A 22,612-nucleotide genomic window follows, 5' to 3' on the forward strand; every position below is an offset into this window, starting at 1 on the left:
GCCACACCCTGACGCGTTTCGTGATTGGCTCACGTCTTCAGAGGACGCCCTCTGAAGACGTGAGCCAATCACGAAACGCGTCAGGGCGTGGCTACACGACGTGCTTCTTCCACTACACACAGCGTTCACACTGAACTGGGAGCCTGTCAGCTGGAGCTGAGCTGACTGTGCACCTAGAGCGGACGAGAGCTGCAGTTCACTACGTTTGATGTGCTGTATTTTATCTTCAACATTTGTAAGCATATATATATTTTTATGGGGCATGGTTCTCAATAAAAAACAGTATTACACTATATGTCTTTTCACTTGCCTTACATGAAACACTCCCTCATTTATGACCTATACCAAACCTACTGAGATACGGTGACAACAGGAGGAAGGAGATATTTTTGGAAGATTGAGGAGACTTTTAAGGCAATCCATTGAAAGGAATCCCAGTATGAGCAAGGAGTTCTTAATGCTGAACACACCATAGGCATCTGGTGAGTAGAACTCCTAAGGGAGACCCGGTATGAAGATTATTTTACAATTGGAAGTTTCAAGGATTTTATGAAATACATCGGTTTAAGAGACTTTATACAGTTTTTTCTGTGAATGGACTTTATGCATTTTTATTCCTTTTGGTTCACATGATTTTATATTTTAAACCTATTTCATTTTGTGGTCATACACATTGCATTCATCCTCACTCAGTGAGACTAATTTAGCAGAAGGTTAATTACAGGTTTAATTAGTCACCTTAGCGCTGTTAGTGCTTCTATTCAGAGACACATTGCTTTTCATTTCTTACCCTATTATAACAGCTGCTTGTCTGCAAAACTATTGATTATTACACATATTCCACCACGTCCATAGAGCGCTAGGATCAGTTTTTATCCTTTGGATACCTTCTGATATTTTTTTATACAGGAGCAAAAACCTTGCCCAACAAACCAATATACCACCAAACTAGAAGCAGACCGACTCAAACTGGGTCTGCCAGTAAAAAAATGACAATGCATAAATAAACTGATCGGTGGTAAATCTGTGCAGGCACTCCATTCCACTCCTAAATCGCATCTCCATCCCTGAATAATGTTCAAAAAGAGGGGGAATAGGGGTGGGACTTTAGATGAGGCATATAGAGATACTACCATAGGCCTCCATCCCTGTTAATAGATCAAAAATGGGGGAGGTTTGGACTATATGATTTTTTTTCCATGTTTATATTTAATTGCATATTGCTAAAATCGCATCTCAAATAAAGTCCCAACCTCCCCCATTTTTGATCTATTTACAGGGATGGAGGCCTATGGTAGTATCTCTATATGCCTCATTTAAATTCCCACCCCTATCCCCCCTCTTTTTGAACAGAAGTTTTTAACCTTATTTCATCATTCATCACCTGGCTAGCGTTGGTGCCCAGTCTTTACAATGGTGCACTAGTACAGTCTAGTATAGTTTGCAGATGGTAAGGCTGCTAGATATGCGGCCAGTCCCCAAGTACTCAGTCTCTGCTAGCAGCAATAGATCATTGGCAACATTACTCCCATACCAGTCCCAGTGACACAACATCGGTTGTCCCTCTGGTCAGATCTGTTCACTTCTGTGTTGCTTGGGACGACTCCAGTACTCAGCACCTCCTCCTCACAGTGGCTCATTTTCTAAGCACTTGGGTCACAGCTCTGTACTCTGTGGTTTTTCCCAGCACAGCAGAGGCACAGAAGCCGGCAGCAGATCCTCATGCTCTCTCGTTCACCCACATAAGACTTTTTTAAGAATGTTCAGCAAGGTAGTTTGTAAACCTTGCTTGCCATGTGCCATATTTCTGTAATGTACTGTGCCTGGGTTATGAGTATGACTGCGTGACTTTCCTGATCAGTGAGTTTTTGCAGCTTTTTGGGCAGTATTGTATTAACATGCACACTGATTTTGTGATCATATGTCATCCTGCAGTACCTTGATGGTATTCTTGATTACCATGTCACATGCATATCAAATCACATTTGCTGTACTACTGCCATGTAGCATGTTCTTCCATTTATTATTGTCAGCACCCAGCGCTACATGAATTTAGAAAAGCGTCACACATAAATAAAATTACAGGATACGTTCACCTTCGGGAACATGTTACATGTCCCACCCCTTTTTAGGGTGGAACATATAATATAATCCCCGCTCCTGCAGCTGCTCCTCAGGGATCCGAGTACCTGGTGTGACAGCAGTACAGGGAGAAGTTCCCCGTACCAGTTGTCACTTTTTGAAAATAGCACGGCATGTGGGGCTTTGTCCTTGAAATTGCAAATTTTTTAACCTGCAAAACATTTCCAAAAATTATTGGACTTTGGCACTTCGTGTACTCAAATCGTTTTTCTTAAAAAATAGAAAAAATACATCATACTTTATTGATTACATTTTAACATTTTATTTTGATGTAATAAAAATGTTTCATTACAATATATATATGATTTTTCCTGAATGAAAACCACATAGAAATTTGTTCACTCAAAAAAAAAAAAAAAATCCCATCCTGCTCATTCATATTTTGTTGTCACATAGGACAACATCAGTTTAAACCCCAATAACCATTAGAAAACCCAACTTTTAATATTTGATCACATAAAAGGAGCCAGTAGATGAAATGTAGATTGGAAGTCAAACTATTCACTTTTCAAAGTTTAACATAGGTGTGAGCTACATCGTTTGGCTGTGTTTTTTTTCTTTTAAAATAACAAACATGTTATACCTACCACCTCAGTGGTTTTGCACAGAGCAGCCTGGATCCTCCTCTTTTCAGGTCCCTCTTCGGTGTTCCTGGCCCCTCCCTCCTGTTGAGTGCTCTCACAGCGAGCAGCATGCAATGGGGCACCAGAGCCACAGCTTTGTGTGTCCATTCAGACACAGAGCTGTGGTTCGGGCCCACCTCCTCTCTCTCCTGATTGGCTAATTGACTTTGACAGCAGTGGGAGCAAATGACGCTGCTTCTGTGGCCTTTTTGCTGATGTTCTGATTTTTACCGTTTTTTATTGTTCTATGTAACTCTAGCCACCCTCATAGGGATGCCTTGACCTATTGGGGCTTTATTGCTATATGATTTTATTGCTCCCTTTTCCCTTTCCCTTTGAACCGGTTGAACCCTTGACTCGAAGTCGGTGACCCCTCCCGGGTCGGGTGTTTGTTCCCTCTCTCTTAGGCCTGGCGCACGTAGGCCGTTTCCCCTGGTATTTTGGGGGCGGTATACTTGAGACCCCGGTCCCTGCCATTTGTTTTGTGGCCTTTGGTCTTGGGGTCTTTTTTTGCGCTAGCAGGGAGATGGGTTGATGCTTGGGGAGGCAACCCTACCCCTGGGGAATCTCTCCCCATGGGTGGGAGCGCCCCCTTCTGTCATCCTCACTCTCTCTGGACCCGTTATGGTGACATTTTTTGGTCAATATGGGATTTCCCCTTTTGACCTCTGGTAGTGTGTCTTTTTCTATCCGCGATCCCTCCTTTGAAATTATGATTTTCCTCTATGGTATATTACTTATTTTGGTACCAGCCACTATAACTCCCTTGGTCTATTTTAGGCATGCCCGGCTACCTGTGCCCCTTTTTTTACACACACATGTCCTGCTTTGAGCACATCATGTGTATTTGGAGTATTATTTAACATGATCTCCTATACAGGTTTTTGTCCCCTGTTTGCCCCGTGAGACCTTCTCCTTCTGGGCACTCATAATTTTTGGCACCATGGAGCGGTGACGTGTGGGGGGGTGTCTAGGGCGCTCGGTGCAACGTGCCGCGTCACTCGCGCCCCCACCCCCTCCTCTCCGAGATCATTCTATTGTATTTTTCATTGTATACAGTACAATCCCACACCGATTTTGTCCCCTGAAGAAGGGACTTTATTCCGAAACGCGTAGGGCCTGAATATTCCTTGTGGATGAGTCCATCACGCATCTATGTACTTTGTTCTTAAACAAATTGTCCTTTTCATTTTTCTGTATTAAATTATACAACTAATACCTTTTATTGAAATCATACGCTCTTTGAATCCATTGTTACCGTTAAAGCCCCACCCTGGGGGAATTCTCCTTTTTTCCTGTGTCTCAGGAGGGATAGTCCCGGAAAGGCCAACACACTTGTGGATAGAGATGGGCTCAGGTAAGCATTAGGGGGGCTACTGCACACTAGTGTTGCTCACGAATATTCGCATTGCGAATATTCGACTCGAATATAGCATATTCGAGAAATCGCGCTATATTTCGAAATTCGCAGTGAATATTCGCAATTCCGAATATTCGATTTTTTACAATTTTTTTTTTAAAACAGATCACATCCTAGATATCTCCATCGACGTCTAAAAGCATTGCTGGTATCATTAGAGACCCTGGGCCGAGTAGCTGAAGCGTTCATTGAATTTTCCAGAAAAATCGCAATGCGATTATTCGGCAAACGCAATATCGCGCGATTATTTTCCTCGCCCCGATCTTCCGCATCAGAGCGATTTTTACAGTTTCATTTTTAAAACAGATCACATCCTAGTGATCTCCATAGACGTCTAAAAGCATTGCTGGTATGATTAGAGACCTTGGGCCGAGTAGCTGAAGCGATCATTTTATATTGCCGAATATTCGCAATGCGAATATTCGGCAATAGGAATATTGCGCGATTATTTGCTCCGCCCTTTTGCATCAGAGCCAATCAGAGCTCTCCTTCCACACTCGTCAGAGGTTAGCAACCAATAGGAACCTGCCTGCATGGACATTATATAAGCTCACTCCCAGCACCATTTCATTGCAGATTCAGAAGCTGGCTAGAGAGTGTGGAGGCTGTTTCTGTGTTCCTGTGTCTTTGTTCCTGATTGATTTATATCATCACCAGCATTGCTATTTAGTAATTCCAGTGGATCTTTTCCAGTATATCAACTGCTTTTTTCAAAGCAATAGACCCAAGAGCTTTTTTTCAAAGCTACGTTTTGTGCTGTTTTGTGCTGTTTTGTTCATTTGTGTTACTGTTTGATCCTGCATCTTCGCTGTTCAGTGATATTTGCTAGAGATTTCAGTGCACATTTTGCTGAGCTTTCTAAAAGAGCTTTTCTAAAAGCTAAGTTTTGTTCATCTTGTGTTACTGTTAGATCTTGCAGGTTCGCTGTTCAGTGATATTTGCTAGGCATTTCAGTGCACATTTTGTTTAGTTTTTCCTAAAGAGCTTTTCTAAAAGCTAAGTTTTGTGTTCAGTTTAGTTAAATTTTGTGTAGTAAGTGTACACACTGTTAGTGTACATTTATTTCATCTAGCTTAGCTTAGTGTGTGTTTAGTAGCTGTCTGTGTACGTCTTTGTCTGCGTGCCTGTCTTGTAAAAAAAACACAAAAACACATTTTGTTCACATTTCCCCCCCCCCAATAAAGTTTACCCCCCCCCACACACACATATCAGCAATAATGAGCGGCATCCGTGGCCGTGGCAGCAGGGGTAGGGGAGTTACTCCCAGTGCTGGATCGCTGCCAGCACGGGGTACCTCTCGTGCCCCTACTAGTGTTAGAGGATCGGGTGCAAGGGGAGTACGCCTGATCCGGGAGTTCTTCCCATCGGGCAGCCGCCCGATATTGCCATCTCAGGCTGAAGTAGTGGTGGACTACATGGGGCACAGCAGTGCCACTGAGTCATCGGTCCCGACTCACAGTAGTACCACCATTACACCGGTGCCTGTAGTACCCCCCCCAGCCCCCAAGAGTCCAGCATCTTACTGTTCGACAGCGACAGTGAGAGGGATATCTTGGGGGAGGCCATGCATCAGGCAGACCTTCAGCTCTGTCCTGATGGTCAGGACCTTTTTGAAGGGATGGATGAGGAGGATGGGATACCTGCTGGCAGTATCCCAGAGACATCCCTTCAAACTGGTGCTGCTGTTTTGGTGCAGGAAACAGCAGCACCTAGTCAGACCCAGGCGTGGGTGAGGGGACAGCGGAGCCAGGCTAGAGGCTCCATGTCAGTTGGTTCCCTCAGACCAACACATTTCAGCCCTTGGTCTGACATCTCTGGGGGCGAAGAGGGTGACCCATCATGGTTGCCATCTGACGCGTCGGCTCACTACGTCAGTGACGACGGGGAAGGTAGGCACCCTGGTGAAACGGTGCGCCAGGTCACCACCAGGGAGACCATCGTCAGGGTCTCCACTGGTGATGGCAGCAGGAGGTGTCAGGAGGAGGAGCAGCAGCAGCAGCAGCAGCAGGCAGCTCCACCTGTGCACACCGAGTCCCAGCAGGTGCAAGTAAGCGTCACCCCATCTGACAGGAGGGCGGTGCTGAAGTCACCTGTCTGGAATTACTTTACCCTGGTGGCAGACAACCCTACCGTGGCCATCTGCCGGATTTGTAAAGTGAGGGTGAAGAGAGGGAAGTGTTTGGCTCGGGTGGGTACCACAGCCCTGAACCAGCACCTGAGGATAAACCACTGGGCGGTGTTTGACGAGATGAAGCGTGGTGGTGGTAGCAGCGCCACCACCACAAGTGAGCAGGGTACAGCAGCCCCTGCCACATCTTCATCTCTTTCCAGCAGGTCATGCCCCCCGCTCCCTCTAGTAGAGGTACTGGTACCGGCAGCCAGACCTCTACTTCCACAGCACCCTCCACGTCTGTGTCCCGCACTGCCGTCCGGCGCCAGGCGTCGATTTCAGACGCCTTTGACCGCACCACTCCCTTCCCCCCTGGAGACCGACGTGTGCGTTCCCTCAATGGGCTCCTGGCAAGGGTTATTGCCCAACATCTGCTGCCCTTCAACATAGTTGACAGAAACCCCTTCAGGCAGATGTTGGAGCAGGCCCAACCCCAATGGCGTGTCCCCAGCCGCCATTTCTTTGCCAGGACTGGTGTCCCTGCCCTACACCAGCACATTGTGCAGAATGTAACCCTGTCGATGGATCACGCTGTCAGCGACAGGGTTCATCTGACAATGGATGGCTGGACCAGCAGGCATGGGCAGGGGCGCTACATCAGCTTCACGGCCCATTGGGTTTCCCTCCGAGGCGTCGGTGAGGGATCGGCGGCAACCGATCTTGTGGTGCCGCCCCGGGGTGTCCAGGGGAGAACTGCTGGTCTCCCTCAAGCCACTGTCTCCGCAGCTGCTGAGCCTCCCAGCAAGCGCCCCCGTAGCTACTCAAGTGTGGGGCACGTGCGCTGTCAGGCCGTGCTCCAGCTTGTTAGTTTAGGGGACCGGAGACACACTGGAGAAGAAGTGCTGAAAGCACTTCAGGCTCAGGTCCAGAAGTGGCTGACACCCCGAAGGCTCCAGGCAGGTATGGTTGTCTGCGATAACGGCAGCAACCTACTCGCCGCCCTTAGTGCTGGCAGTCTGACCCACGTGCCCTGTCTGGCACATGTCCTCAACCTGGTGGTGCAGAAGTTCCTGCGCACTTATCCAGGGTTGAGTGACATTGTGGCAAAGGCGCGTAGGATTGCCAGCCACATCAGGCGCTCCCCAACCGCTACCGCGTCCCTGTCCAAGTTGCAGCGGAAGTACAGTCTGCCCCTTCACAGGCTGATTGTGGACAGTGTGACGCGGTGGAACTCCACCCTCCACATGCTGAAGAGGTTGTGGGAGCAGCAAAGGGCGGTGAGGGAGTACCTGATGGAACTAGGCACTGAGAGGGCTTCACCACAACTCCCTTTCATCGCCTGTGCGGAGTGGGGGCAGATAAACCAGGTCTGCCAAGTGTTGTCCTCCTTCGAGCAGGCGACCAAGATGGTCAGCAGTGAGCACATCGGCCTCAATAGCGTGCTGCCAATAGTGTTCATGCTGGAGAGGACACTAGATCGCCTGCTCGAAGCTGGGGAGAGTGCCTTGGTGGAGCAGGAGGAGTCAGCAATGCTCCACCGAGACCAGGGCCAGGACGAGGAGGAGGAGGAGGATGATGATGATGAGGAGGAGGTGGTTGCTGGTGTCGTCCCGGAGTCAGGGCCTGGTCAGGAGGGAGAGCCGGTGTTGGGGGCACCGATAGTCCGGGGGTTGGGCATCTCTGAGCGTGACCAGCAGCGCCTCAGGGATGAAGAGTCAGACCTCATTCACCTGGCCAGCAGTGTGGAGTCACAGCGGGCTGTGCTCTTCCCCATGGCTGCCCACATGCTGAGATGCCTCAGGAGGGACCCCCGGGTTAAGACCATCAAGGCGAGGGATGATTTCTGGATGGCCACCCTTTTGGATCCCAGGTGCAAGGGGAAACTGGAGCAGTTCATCCCAGCCAGCCGGAGGCAGCACCGGATGGAGGAACTGCAGGCAGGCATTGTCAGCCGGTTGGAGCAGGCAACTCCCCGGCCTCCAGTTGTCCCCCCTCATCTCACCCAGCAGGTGGCTGCACCCAGCAGCAGCCGAGCAGGGGACCTAATGGATGAGATGAGGATGTTCTTCCAAACCGAGCGACCCAGTACCAGCACCAGCAGCAGCAGCAGTCACCACCAGCGGCTGGCCCACATGGTGGCAGACTACATGGCGTCCGTCGGTGCTTCTGACAGTATGAGCACCGACGACCCCATGGAGTACTGGGTTGCCAGATTGGACACCTGCCGCGAGCTCGCTCAGTATGCGCTGGAGTTATTGTCTTGCCCCCCCCTCCAGCGTACTATCTGAGCGGACATTCAGCGCGGCAGGTGGGGTGGTCACGGACAAGAGGACCCATCTGTCCACAGACTCCGTGGACAGACTCACATTCATAAAGATGAATGAGTCCTGGATCGGCGGTGACTTTCTGGCACCCGTCGTCGGTTCAGGGCGCTGAAGGGTCCCTTGTCATGCATTCCCTGATGAAGCCCCGGACCTGATGTATTTACAGTGCTGAATATAACTATTTTAACATCAGAGAAAATCAATGTTAATATTTGGTACAGTAGGCTTTCTTTGCAATTACAGCGGTCAAACCTTTCTTGTAGTTTTACACCAGCTTTGCACACACTGGAGGAGGGATTTTGGCCCACTCCTCCACACAGATCTTCTCTACATCAGTCATGTTTCTGGGCTCTCGCTGAGAAACACGGAGTTTGAGCTCCCTCCAAAGATTCTCTATTGGGTTTAGGTCTGGAGACTGGCTAGGCCACGCCAGAACCTTGATATGCTCCTTACAGAGCCAATCCTTGGTTATCCTGGCTGTGTGCTTTGGGTCATTGTCATGTTGGAAGACCCAGCCTCGACCCATCTTCAAAGCTCTAACTCAGGGAAGGAGGTTGTTGCCCAAAATCTCGCAATACATGGCCACGGTCATCCTCTCCTTAATACAGTGCAGTCACCCTGTCCCATGTGCAGAAAAACACCACCAAAGCATGATGCTACCACCCCCATGCTTCACATTAGGGATGGCGTTCTTGGCATGGTACTCATCATTATTCTTCCTCCGAACACGGTTAGTGAAATTATGATCAAAAAGTTATATTATGGTCTCATCTGACCACATGATTTTCTCCCATGACTCCTCTGGATCAGTCAAGACACCTATGTCAGCAGTTATTTCACACCCTATATACTCTTATTAACACTGCTGTTCATCATGGCACCTCCTGCCCAAGTGATATGACTCTGTGTCAACTACTACTGTTAATACTACTACTGCTGCTTCTGCTGCTGCTGCCGCCCAGTCAATACACCTATGTCAGCAGTTATTTGACACTCTATATACTCCTATTCCTACTGCTGTTCATCATGGCACCTCCTGCCCATGTGATATGACTCTGTATCAACTACTACTGTTAATACTACTACTGCTGCTTCTGCTGCTGCCGCCCAGTCAATACACCTATGTCAGCAGTTATTTCACACTCTATATACTCCTATTCCTACTGCTGTTCATCATGGCACCTCCTGCCCATGTGATATGACTCTGTATCAACTACTACTGCTAATACTACTACTGCTGCTTCTGCTGCCCAGTCAAGACACCTATGTCAGCAGTTATTTCACACCCTATATACTCTTATTAATACTGCTGTTCATCATGGCACCTCCTGCCCAAGTGATATGACTCTGTATCAACTACTACTGCTAATACTACTACTGCTGCTTCTGCTGCTGCTGCCGCCCAGTCAATACACCTATGTCAGCAGTTATTTGACACTCTATATACTCCTATTCCTACTGCTGTTCATCATGGCACCTCCTGCCCATGTGATATGACTCTGTATCAACTACTACTGTTAATACTACTACTGCTGCTTCTGCTGCTGCTGCCGCCCAGTCAATACACCTATGTCAGCAGTTATTTGACACTCTATATACTCCTATTCCTACTGCTGTTCATCATGGCACCTCCTGCCCATGTGATATGACTCTGTATCAACTACTACTGCTAATACTACTACTGCTGTTTCTGCTGCCCAGTCAAGACACCTATGTCAGCAGTTATTTCACACCCTATATACTCTTATTAACACTGCTGTTCATCATGGCACCTCCTGCCCAAGTGATATGACTCTGTGTCAACTACTACTGTTAATACTACTACTGCTGCTGCTGCCGCCCAGTCAATACACCTATGTCAGCAGTTATTTCACACTCTATATACTCCTATTCCTACTGCTGTTCATCATGGCACCTCCTGCCCATGTGATATGACTCTGTATCAACTACTACTGCTAATACTACTACTGCTGCTTCTGCTGCCCAGTCAAGACACCGATGTCAGCAGTTATTTCACACCCTATATACTCTTATTAAGACTGCTGTTCATCATGGCACCTCTTGCCCGAGTGATTTGACACTGTATTGTCAATGTCTACTACTACTATTACAGCTCAGTCAAGACACCTGTGTCCCAATTTTTTGGTACACTATTGACTACTATGACCACTACTGATGCTGTAAAGTATTCCCCAAGTGTTTTTATGCTATCTAGTACTATTACCACTACTGCTTGTAAATCATGCCTGTGTGATACTTAGTGGGAATGCTTTAATAAGCATTCCCAGTATGGATACCCGTAAATGTATTAATCTTAATTAGTGTGAATGCTTTAATAAACATTTCCAGTATTGATATACGTAAATTCAGTAATCTTATTATTCCTTACGTTTTTTGGTTCTGCGTAACTTCGGCATACTTTCAGCTATTGAGACCATTCAACTGTAAAAATGTTCGTCTCGTTCAGCTAATGATGGAACTTCTTCAAGTTTTTTTCTACTTTTTACACTTTTATAAATTTTAAGCTTTTAGACCCTTTTTTTTAACATTGAAGTCAATGAGAACATCCTTTTCCCCTTTGAATTCACATGCCCTGCCAAAAGTTTCAGCTACTTCATACTTTCACTTACAGACACTGAAAAAACTTTAAAGCGGTCACAAAATATTTAGCTATCCGGCTATGACTTTTCAGATCGTTATCGTTTACAATTTTTTGGTGAAAACGCAATTTACGTTTTGCGAATTTTTCACAAAAATGCAATCGGTTATAATGTAATCCTATGGAGGGGATTTAGAGTCTGTCATGTGACCTTAACATTGGAGATCTTTGTAATTAAAAATATCTTTACAAAAAGGGGAAACAAATTGGTCTCACGCCCACAAGATCTACTTTTCATACACAATTTTTATATCAAAACGTAGCTATGCTTGTCTGGTTTATGGCAATGTGATCAATTCTGCGATACGTATTTTAGTTTTAGTTATTGGAGCAACAGGCAGAAATTATGTCTCATAGACTCTCATGTTAAATTATCTAAAAAATGTTGCTGCAGAACTCACAAAGACGCTCTTTTCTAAATCGCAGACATGGCCACATTTTTAAGTTTATCTACATAAATTTCATATCGATGCGTTTACAAGGGCCGTGTATTTCAAACGGTGTAGTCGTTGTATCAATTGCATGTACGTTTTGAGGATTTATTAAGCTTTGTTTGGAGGCTTAAATCATGTATTAGATCTGTGAATTAAAAGCGTTTGTAATGTTATTTCTTTCCATAAATAACTTTCCTGACCTCAGTGCAATATTCCTCCTCACTGACCTGGGGGGGAGGGGAAACCTATTGAGGGGGGAGGGGCGACCAGGAAGTCAGCATACTCTATACTTTGCAGATAGAGAAAGAAGCTGTGTGTCCTAAAGATAGTGTAGTGGTTATGGTGAATGTCTTTGGCAAGGGGCTCACCAATTAAGCTATTCAGCATTCCCACTCGCATTTTCCTCAGGAAATGCATTGTCTAGTTATATTATATTTTAATACTCCTGCTGCTGCCTCCATGCTGAGTAAAGCTTCATGACCTCTCTGGCACAGCGGATCCACCAACAGCCTCCGCTACAAGCTACCAGACCGGATCTAAACAGCAAGTGTAACTATAACAATGAACCTTATGTTAAACCCTGTTTTGCGGCATTTATACTGCAACCATTGGGCTGTCTGCAAGAGCTCATCTGCATTCTCTCTCTTTCTTGCTCTCCCTCTCTCTCTCTTTGTATATATATATATATTGTTGCTTTTGTTATGTTCATTTTTCAACAGTTTATTTTGTGTTCGTTGTGTCTGTGTCGTGTGCTTTAGTTTGTCCTAGGTTACTGTTAAATAAAATAATAGTATAAAATGTTTTTGCTTATTATGAAGTTAAATGTGTTGATGTTGATTTGTTTGATGTGAAGTTAGATGTGTTGAAAAACCTACAACTCTATCTCAAAAAGAAATGAAACATTTCCAAAAAATAAGATTTTTTAATACAAAAATAAAATCAAATATAACTATCAATGCGTTTCTGAATGCGGTCCAGTTCCGCAATATGACCCGATAGCTGCTGCTCTAGCAGAGCATTTTGTTGGGTTAGGTAGCTCATCTTCCGCTGGTTTTGCAGGATCCTCTGGTGGGTCTTTTGGATGAGTCTGTTCTGCCTTCTCAGATCTCTTGATGCTGTTAGGATATAATAAAAAAACATTTGGATTTCAAAGAACGTTACCAAATAAATAAAATATTTTTTTTGCTTATTAATCAATCATTATCATGTGTATACACTTGTTATGTGTCTAACACATCCCGGGAGTGCAGAATTATTAGGCAAATGAGTATTTGGACCACATCATCCTCTTTATGCATGTTGTCTTACTCCAAGCTGTATAGGCTCGAAAGCCTACTACAGATTAGGCATATTAGGTAATGTACATCTCTGTAATGAGAAGGTGTGTGGTCTAATGACATCAACACTCTATATCAGGTGTGCATAATTATTAGTCAATTTCCTTTTCTTTGGCAAAATGGGCCAAAAGAAGGACTTGACAGACTCTGAAAAGTCCAAAATAGAGAGATATCTAGCAGAGGGATGCAGCACTCTTAAAATTGCAAAGCTTCTGAAGCGTGATCATCAAACAAAAGAAGCGTGTGGAAAAACAAAGGTGCAAAATAACTGCCCATGAACTGAGAAAAGTTAAGCGTGCAGCTGCCAAGATGCCACTTGCCACCAGATTGGCCATATTTCAGAGCTGCAACATCACTGGGGTGCCCAAAAGCACAAGGTGTGCAATACCCAGAGACATGGCCAAGGTAAGAAAGGCTAAAAGACGACGACCACTGAACAAGACACACAAGCTGCAACGTCAAGACTGTGCCAATAAATATCTCAAGAAAGATTTTTCTAAGGTTTTATGGACTGCTGAAATGAGAGTGAGTCTTGATGGGCCAGATGGAAGAGCCCGTGGCTGGATTGGTAAAGGGCAGGGAGCTCCAGTCCGACTCAGACGCCAGCAAGGTGGTGGTGGAGTACTGGTTTGGGCTGGTATCATCAAAGATGAGCTTGTGGGGCCTTTTCGGATTGAGGATGGAGTCAAGCTCAACTCCCAGTCCTACTGCCAGATTATAGAAGAGACCTTCTTCAAGCAGTGGTACAGGAAGAAGTCACCATCCTTCAAGAAAAACATGATTTTCATGCAGGACAATGCTCCATCACACGTGTCAAAGTACTCCACAGCGTGGCTGGCAAGAAAGGGTATTAAATAAAAAAAAGTAATGACATGGCCTCCTTGTTCACCTGATCTGAACCCCATTGAGAACCTGTGGTCCATCATCAAATGTGGGATTTACAAGGAGGGAAAACAGTACACCTCTCTGAACAGTGTCTGGGAGGCTGTGGTTGCTGCTGCACGCAATGTTGATGGTGAACAGATCAAAACACTGACAGAATCCATGGATGTCAGGCTTTTGAGTGTCCTTGCAAAGAAATGTGGCTATATTGGTCACTGATTTGTTTTTGTTTTGTTTTTAAATGTCAGAAATGTGTATTTGTGAATGTTGAGATGTTATATTGGTTTCACTGTTAAAAATAAATCATTGAAATGGGTATCTATTTATTTTTTGGTTAAGTTGCCTAATAATTCTGCACAGTAATAGTAGTCACCTGCACACACAGATATCCCCCGAAAATAACTAACACTAAAAACAAACTAAAAACTAATTCCAAAAAAATTCAGCTTTGATATTAATGAGTTTTTGGGGTTCATTGAGAACATGGTTGTTGTTCAATAATAAAATGAATCCTCAAAAATACAACTTGCCTAATAATTATGCACTACCTGTATACTTCTAGGATCAATACCATATTATGGTTCTACAATCTGACAGGTGCGCTTTATATGTTGTCTATTTTTATATCTACATTTTATTGTTGAAATGTTATTAATCATTGTGCACATATTTACCTTCCTGAACGAGGCTCACAGGACCGCTGTCTTCCTCCTGCTCTTCTGCTTGAGAAGTTGGGGTGGTGGGGGGGGGAAGCTCCTCAGCTTGCTCCTCAACAGGAGCTGGGGTTGGGGAGTGGGAGGGCCCTGGCTGCTCCTCCTCATCCATCTCCTCCTCTGCCGCATCCTCCTCTGCCGCATCCTCCTCCTCCTCCTCATCGGCCTGGCGCCTTCTGCGCTTGGCGCGCACAGCTGGTATTGGAGCACCTATAATAACACAATGTTCATATATTATAAAAATGTTTTCTAATGACGTATGCAAATTCTGTGTACTCTGCTGTATTGTATATGAATACAAATTGATTTATATAGACAGTTAACCAATGGGACAATGTTATATTAAAGGGTCTTGTGGGCACTACAGGGGACTGAGCGTGAGCTGGGATGCCACCATGTTAAAATGAGCTGTTTTTGTCTCCTTTGTTTTGTTCAGACGAGTTCATGTTAAAAAAAGGGCCTGATGGAGCACACAGGATTACTATAACAACCCCACTCCTAACACAGGAATTTAGTGGTAATCTATATATATAAAACTCAACGTGTGTGTGCATAAATGTATGTATGTATGTATGTATGTATGTTCCAGCATCACGTACAAACGGCTAAAGATATTTATATGAAACTTGGCACACAGGTTTCTTATATGTCAGCCACAAACATAGGATAGGTGGTTTAAACCTTACCCACCCCCATTTGCCATGGTCGGGGTTTTTCTTTAAAGTCCCATGCAAAGCAATGGGAAAAGTATGTTCCCACATAACTTCTGTGTTCCTGTCTGCTGTCCCATGTCTTTTTTCAACAGTACTATGAATACCTTGGCTGGTGGTGATATGTTAGCACAACATGGCATCTTGGTTAACAACATCTGACCTTACATGAATTACATATGACCTTACATAACTGTCACCAAAGGAGCTGTGGTGGCTCCACGCGATTGCCACTGCGCTGACAAGTGATTCACCTCTGCAGCTAGGGGTTCGGATCCCGCTCTCGGCTACATGTGAATTGAGTTTGGTGGTCTCAGCCCCGCCCCCGGTGGGTGTGCTATGCGAGGTTGGGTTGGGAGGACCCCCTCACACCCGCCATTGCCAACCGGGGCATGGAGAAAGGTGGCAGATTGCCTCTGGGGGAGGCCTCCCAACTCCTGCAGGCCGGCTCCTCTCTCTTTCGAGTTCACGCACAAAATACACTTTTGAAAAAAAAAACATAACTGTCAACAATAACTTACCTGGATGATATCTAGCCCGAAGACGTCTGACCTGATCCATTTGGCGCCTCTTCAGGTCAGACCACTTCTTCACAATCGCCTTGTGGTCGTGTTGGCCGCCAAAGTCAGCGATTAGGGCGCTGACCACAGCCCTTTTCTCTGGCTGCCTCCGCAGCTCATCGTATCCTGTTTCCAGGAACTTCTGCAAGATGAAGAACAAAGTATATTGTAATACTTCTGTTGACAGCCTTATGGATATATGACGTAAATGTATGCTATTCAACAATTGGAAGCATTCTCGCCTTATCAATCAATGACAGGGGTAACATGACAGATTTTATATCCTGCCATTTCGGTCGCCACCTTTTTTGCATAAATATAGCAGCCATTATCATTTGCATAATTATGAATATATTATTAACAACACAGGATACACGTATAGGGGAGATATGCGTTGCTAACTCTTTTCCCTGTCAGGAGCCTAACGCCCCGGGGGGTCAGAGACGGGACCTTTTCGGAGGACCACTGACGTATGTACCCGTCGCAGTTTTTTGTGATGTCACTCTTTAGGTGTGTGCACATTTTTCACTGCATCCGGGTGGAGTTTTTGGCTTGTGTTTTGCACGCTACAGGCTTTTCAACAGAAAAAAAAACAGCTGGAGGCAGAATGGTTGCAAAACACTACGGGTTTGTTACCTAACTCTGGGTTTCAAGACCAGTCCACCTCCAGCTGTTGCAAAACTACTACTCCCATCAGCCACGGTCTGTCAGTGCATGTTAAGAATTTTACTTTTGCTGCATCTAGGGTGCCACAGTTTAGAGACCCGTGCATAAAGGCCTGAAAAATGGGGGCCTGCAGAACTTACAATACTAGAAGTGCCAGCATTCCCAGGCATGCTGGAAGTTGTAGTTCTGCAACATCTAAAGGGCAATATGTATTCGAACGTCCTTGGGCCTTGAGGACACTGAAGTCAGGACGTTCGCATACGTCCTATGTCCAAAAAAATGTTAAATTCATTATGCTAAATAACAAGGAAAAGTGCCTAAATACACATTTGCCAACCAGGGTGTCTGCAGCTGTCCAGGCATGCTGGGACTTGTAGTTTTGTAAAAGCAGGAGACACATTTTTTGTGAAATACTAATATCTGATCATATATACTAACTTTTAAACTAGACTAAAATGCAGTTGAAGATAATGAAATAACAGTGGTCAAAATACTTACACAAATCAGCAAATTTTCCTCAGATACAGTGAAATTACTTCCAACCATCTTGCTCTGCGATTGCGTTGCGATCATAAAGTTGGAAACTGGCAAGGGTCCAGGAAATGGTCGCGTGTTGTTCGCGTGTTGATTGCGCTGCTTGGACCGAGATGGGTCCATATGGCTTCGGCTGTATGGACCACAGTAACTCTTTTCCCTGTCAGGAGCCTAACGCCCCGGGGGGTCAGAGACGGGACCTTTTCGGAGGACCACTGACGTATGCAACCGTCGCAGTTTTTTGTGATGTCACTCTTTAGGTGTGTGCAAATTTTTCGTTCCACCGGGTGGAGTTTTTGGGTTGTGTTTTGCACGCCACAGGCTTTTCAACAGAAAAAAAACAGCTGGAGGCAGAATGGTTGCAAAACACTACGGGTTTGTTACCTAACTCTGGGTTTCAAGACCAGTCCACCTCCAGCTGTTGCAAAACTACTACTCCCATCAGCCACGGTCTGTCAGTGCATGCTAAGAATTTTACTTTTGCTGCATCTAGGGTGCCACAGTTTAGAGACCCGTGCATAAAGGCCTGAAAAATGGGGGCCTGCAGAACTTACAATACTAGAAGTGCCAGCATTCCCAGGCATGCTGGAAGTTGTAGTTCTGCAACATCTAAAGGGCAATATGTATTCGAACGTCCTTGGGCCTTGAGGACACTGAAGTCAGGACGTTCGCATACGTCCTATGTCCAAAAATTTTTTAAATTCATTATGCTAAATAACAAGGAAAAGTGCCTAAATACACATTTGCCAACCAGGGTGTCTGCAGCTGTCCAGGCATGCTGGGACTTGTAGTTTTGTAAAAGCAGGATACACATTTTTTGTGAAATACTAATATCTGATCATATATACTAACTTTTAAACTAGACTAAAATGCAGTTGAAGATGATGAAATAACAGTGGTCAAAATACTTACACAAATCAGCATCTTTTCCTCAGACTTAGTGAAATTGCTTCCAACCATGTTGCTGTGTGATTGCGCTGCGATCATAAGTTGGAAACTGGCAAGGCTCCAGGAAATGGTCGCGTGCTGTTCGCGCAATTGCGCATGCGCGATCGAAAAATCGCAATCGCAATATGTTTTTTGGGTAAAATATCATAAATATTCGATTTCAGAGTGCTGCTACAGCAGTTTTCGAAATATCTGCAATCAATTTCGCATTCGCATTTTGTGAAATTGCGTTAAAATATCTCGAATATTCGATTTCAGAGTGAGCCAATCAGAGCGCTCCTCCAGCATATCTCGAAATTGCGCAATAAATATCGCATTCGCATGTTGCGATATTTCGATAAAATATCACGAATATTCTGAGCCAATCAGAGCGCTCCTCCAGCATATCTCGAAATTGCGCAATAAATATCGCATTCGCATGTTGCGATATTTCGATAAAATATCACGAATATTCTGAGCCAATCAGAGCGCTCCTCCAGCATATCTCGAAATTGCGCAATAAATATCGCATTCGCATGTTGCGATATTTCGATAAAATATCACGAATATTCTGAGCCAATCAGAGCGCTCCTCCAGCATATCTCGAAATTGCGCAATAAATATCGCATTCGCATGTTGCGATATTTCGATAAAATATCACGAATATTCTGAGCCAATCAGAGCGCTCCTACTGCAGTTATTAAAAAAAATCGCAATTATTTTCGCATTCGCAATAGCGAAAAATCGCAATCAATTAATTTCGATAAAATATCACGAATATTCGAATTTAGCGAATATATCTCGAATATTCGAATATATATTCGAGATATATCGCGAAATCGAATATGGCATATTCTGCTCAACACTACTGCACACATAGAATGCATGGAAATAAAAAACCGTCTGCCTTTACAACCAGTTTAATGAATGCAGTATATCTGCAGGATACATTAATGTAAAAAAACATTTACCTTTACAACTGTCGTGGCAAAAACTGGGCTGTATGCAGAGCATACCGCCATTTTGCCCTGTGCTATTAAGCACAGAATCCGTCTTAATGAAATAATCCATATTTAAGCTAACTAGATTCACTCACCATCATTCTCTGCCATTCATATAAGTCAAGAGACCTCAGCAATTGTTCTCATTCCATCTAGCTCCCAGTCATCACTGACTTCCAGCAGCTTGTTTCTTTATTATATAGGGTCAACATCAGTAACAAAAGGTGTGGCTTCACAAAACAGCCAATCAGACATGTTGTATACATTCAAAAGAACCAATCACAGACATGTGATTCAAAATAATGCTTAGTAGTGGTGTATACAAACGGCTGGGGGCAGTCACCATGCTCTGTGAGAGACAAAGGAATCAGGAAGCATGGCTACTGCACAGAGCCGTGTGCAGACTGCCATTGTTGCAAACCATACTTAAATCATGGATCAGATAACCATATTTTTCGTATAGTTATGCTACAGTTTCCATGCACGCAGATCTGTCCACTCGGAGTCATTTAATGCAGTCGACAAGAAGTGGCCAGTCCCTTGCTGAGGCATAAATGAGCACCCCTAAAAGGAGCTCGCAAATCTGCTGTGTCCATGAAAAGGTGTTTGCGCCAATGGCCTTCCACCAACGTCTGTATGCGTGAATTCGCTCACTTGAGCGCATTACAGCAAAACCGACACTGGCAGGACATCTGACAACATACATTTATAGAATTTTCCACAACACAACCCCTTTAATTGTTCTGTCTGTTTGTGTCTGTGTGAGATTTAGTTACTATCTGGCTCTCATTTGCACAACTTATATATTGGTTAGTTATTATATTTTAGTTTCTTCATTGTAAATGTTAGTTTTTAGACTAATGCATGACCTCTGTCTGTAACTTGTGCAGTACATGATGCAAATACAGAAATCACTGACAAAAGAATGTGAATATTTACGCTACTATAGGCTGTGTGTGCAGACCAACAAATCACGCTACATAATCAATGCACATCTTATGCAGGCGGAAAACACAACGTGTGGGTAGAAAGGTTTATTATTCTGTTAAGCAAACTGTATACAGTGAGGCATAATATCAAATTTACATTTGGGGCTTATGTACACTTTAACTTGTATATTGCTGCGTAACCATAGCCATGTGTTTTGCAACTAATGTAGCTAACCTTTGTAAACTCAGAAAACTCTTCATTACATTCCATTTGCTCTTTACATTCCTTTCCTACTTGGAATTCACTTGTCTGTTCCTCCCTGTTCTCAACTGGCACATGCCTAGCCTTGATGGGGTCAGACCACTTTGGTTATGATACAGAACTGCCTATGGATAAACTGGATACACTATGTGTAAACCTGAATTCCCAATGACCATTTTCTGAAAATTGAACTGGCATCTCTCAGAATATCCACAAGGAATAATCAAACGGAAACATATTTTAAAGAATGTGTGTCTAATTCCAGCTAATGGCCTCACTGTATGGTAAGCTCTCTTTTCTTAATTAGTAGAGGGAATTCACTTAGTGAGATTGAAGTGCTTTGTTTAAGCCTTAGGCTCAATTATTTGATACTGAGCTCTGGATATCCTTTATGCCTGTTACTTCTTGCAGAACAATGCATGCTGTTAATGAAAATATGAGTAAAAATTATAGGGTTATTTAGTTTTAAAAGTCTATTAAATGCCCGAAGATATGCTTATCTCCCTTGGGTGAGAAAATATTATTTACTTCTACACATAGGTAAATATAAGTAAAAGCCATGATATGGTTTATTGAGTTATTGTTTAAATCTTTTCCTATTTAAAGATAAAATGTATCAACGTTATGGTCTGCAAAGCTAAATGGTTGATGTAACTTGATACAATAAATATCACAAACCTTTTCTTTCTTATTGTAGTCTATATTGTGTTTGCATGCCTTAATTTACTGTTTACCGTATATCAAATTCTATGCTAAGTCATTTCAGTGCTTACTGTATATATACACATGTCACGCGCTATATATTACAGAAATTAGTGTAGCGCTGAGTGATGAAACCAAGACAGCCGAAACATCTATGTATAAACCTAGAAGTATATACAAAAAATGGCTAACACCATAATGGTGACAACTCTCAGTGACAATGGGTATAATGGGACTTAACCCACTGTACTATGTACAAAATGTGCAAATGTGACATAAGTGACTATAATAAAGCACAATGTGAGCGAATAGATGAGGAACACCGAGAGCTATCAGTGATAAGGGATTTGTGAGACTGGACTCACTATAGCTCATCAAAAAGGTGTGCACATACAGAAATATATGTATAAATCCTAAACAACAAAGTGCCAACTGATGCTTGAAGTAAAGGAACGACTTCCAGGTTGGATGTAGACATATAATCCAAATCGACTGATCAGATGCTCGGGGAAACTTCAAAACAATTCTCAGATAAGGACTAAATACTCTTACTGAATATGGACACATATGTCGTACGACAGTGGGTCAAACGAACTTTGAACTATTGGTTCTTGATGCTCCAATGCTGTAGGGATGTCACTCTTAATGGAATGGTAAATCCTACAACTCAAAACCAAGTAACAGAACAGCAAATAGGGAACTGACAGCCAAGTTGGTAAGAAGATGGTGGTGAGGTTGGATAGATCACCAGTGCCCCAACGTAACATAAAATGGCTCCATATGGTGCAGGTCAACCAAATACGGTTTATTCGTAAGAAAATATTGTACAAAATCAATGAAGGATATAAGGAATAAAAGTGATCACAAAAGTAAAATTAAGATTAAAAGCAATGTGGGAAGAGTAAAGATGCTGGCCCATCTTTATATCCTTATATCCTACATTGATTTTGTACAATATTTTCTCACCAATAAACCGTATTTTGTTGACCTGCACCATATGGAGCCCTTTTTTCCATTTTATGTTACGTTGGGGCACTGATGATCTATCCAACCTCACCACCATCTGCTTACCAACTTGGCTGTCAGTTGCCTATTTGCTAATCGGTTACGTGGTTTGGAGTCTTAGGATTTACCATTCCATTCAGATGACATCCCTACAGTGTTGGAGCATCAAGAACTGAGAGTTGAAAGTTCGTTTGACCCACTGTTGTGCGACATGTGTGTCCTTCATATTCGGTAAGAGTATTCAATCCTTATCTGAGAATTGTTTTAAAGTTTCCCCGAGCATCTGATCAGTCGATTTGGATTATATGTCTACACCCAACCTGGAAGTTGTTCCTCTACTTCAAGCATCTGTTGGGACTTTGTTTAGGATTTATGATTTCCTTTTTGGTATTATATCACGTATATTTCTGTATGTGCACACCTTTTTGATGAGCTATAGTGAGTCCATTCTCACTACATCCCTTATCACAGAGATCTTGGTGTTCCTCATCTATGCGCTCACATTGTGCTTTATTATAGTCACTTATGTCACATTTGCACATTTTGCACATGGTACAATGGGTTAAGTCCCATTATACCCATTGTCACTGAGAGTTGGTGATTTGCTGTGACCATTCTGGTGTTTGCCGTTATTTGTATATACTTCTTCTAGGTTTATACACTGTTTTTCAC

The 22,612-nt window shown here is 43.9% G+C and overlaps 1 protein-coding gene across 2 annotated transcripts in view; it reads left to right on the plus strand.

The window, feature by feature from the left end:
• The first annotated feature begins 20,275 nt into the window (after positions 1-20,275).
• Positions 20,276-22,612, plus strand: part of GRXCR2 (glutaredoxin and cysteine rich domain containing 2) — an 84,563-nt gene continuing 82,226 nt past the window's right edge. The window contains exon 1 of one of the 2 annotated variants that reach the window (XM_040344591.1): positions 20,276-20,517. The gene's annotated coding sequence lies outside the window, so the exon portion shown is untranslated. The remainder of the gene's footprint in view (positions 20,518-22,612) is intronic. The other variant, XM_040344590.1, reaches the window with a different exon arrangement.

Source organism: Rana temporaria, chromosome 3, assembly GCF_905171775.1.
Source record: "Rana temporaria chromosome 3, aRanTem1.1, whole genome shotgun sequence".
Lineage (NCBI taxonomy): Eukaryota > Metazoa > Chordata > Amphibia > Anura > Ranidae > Rana > Rana temporaria.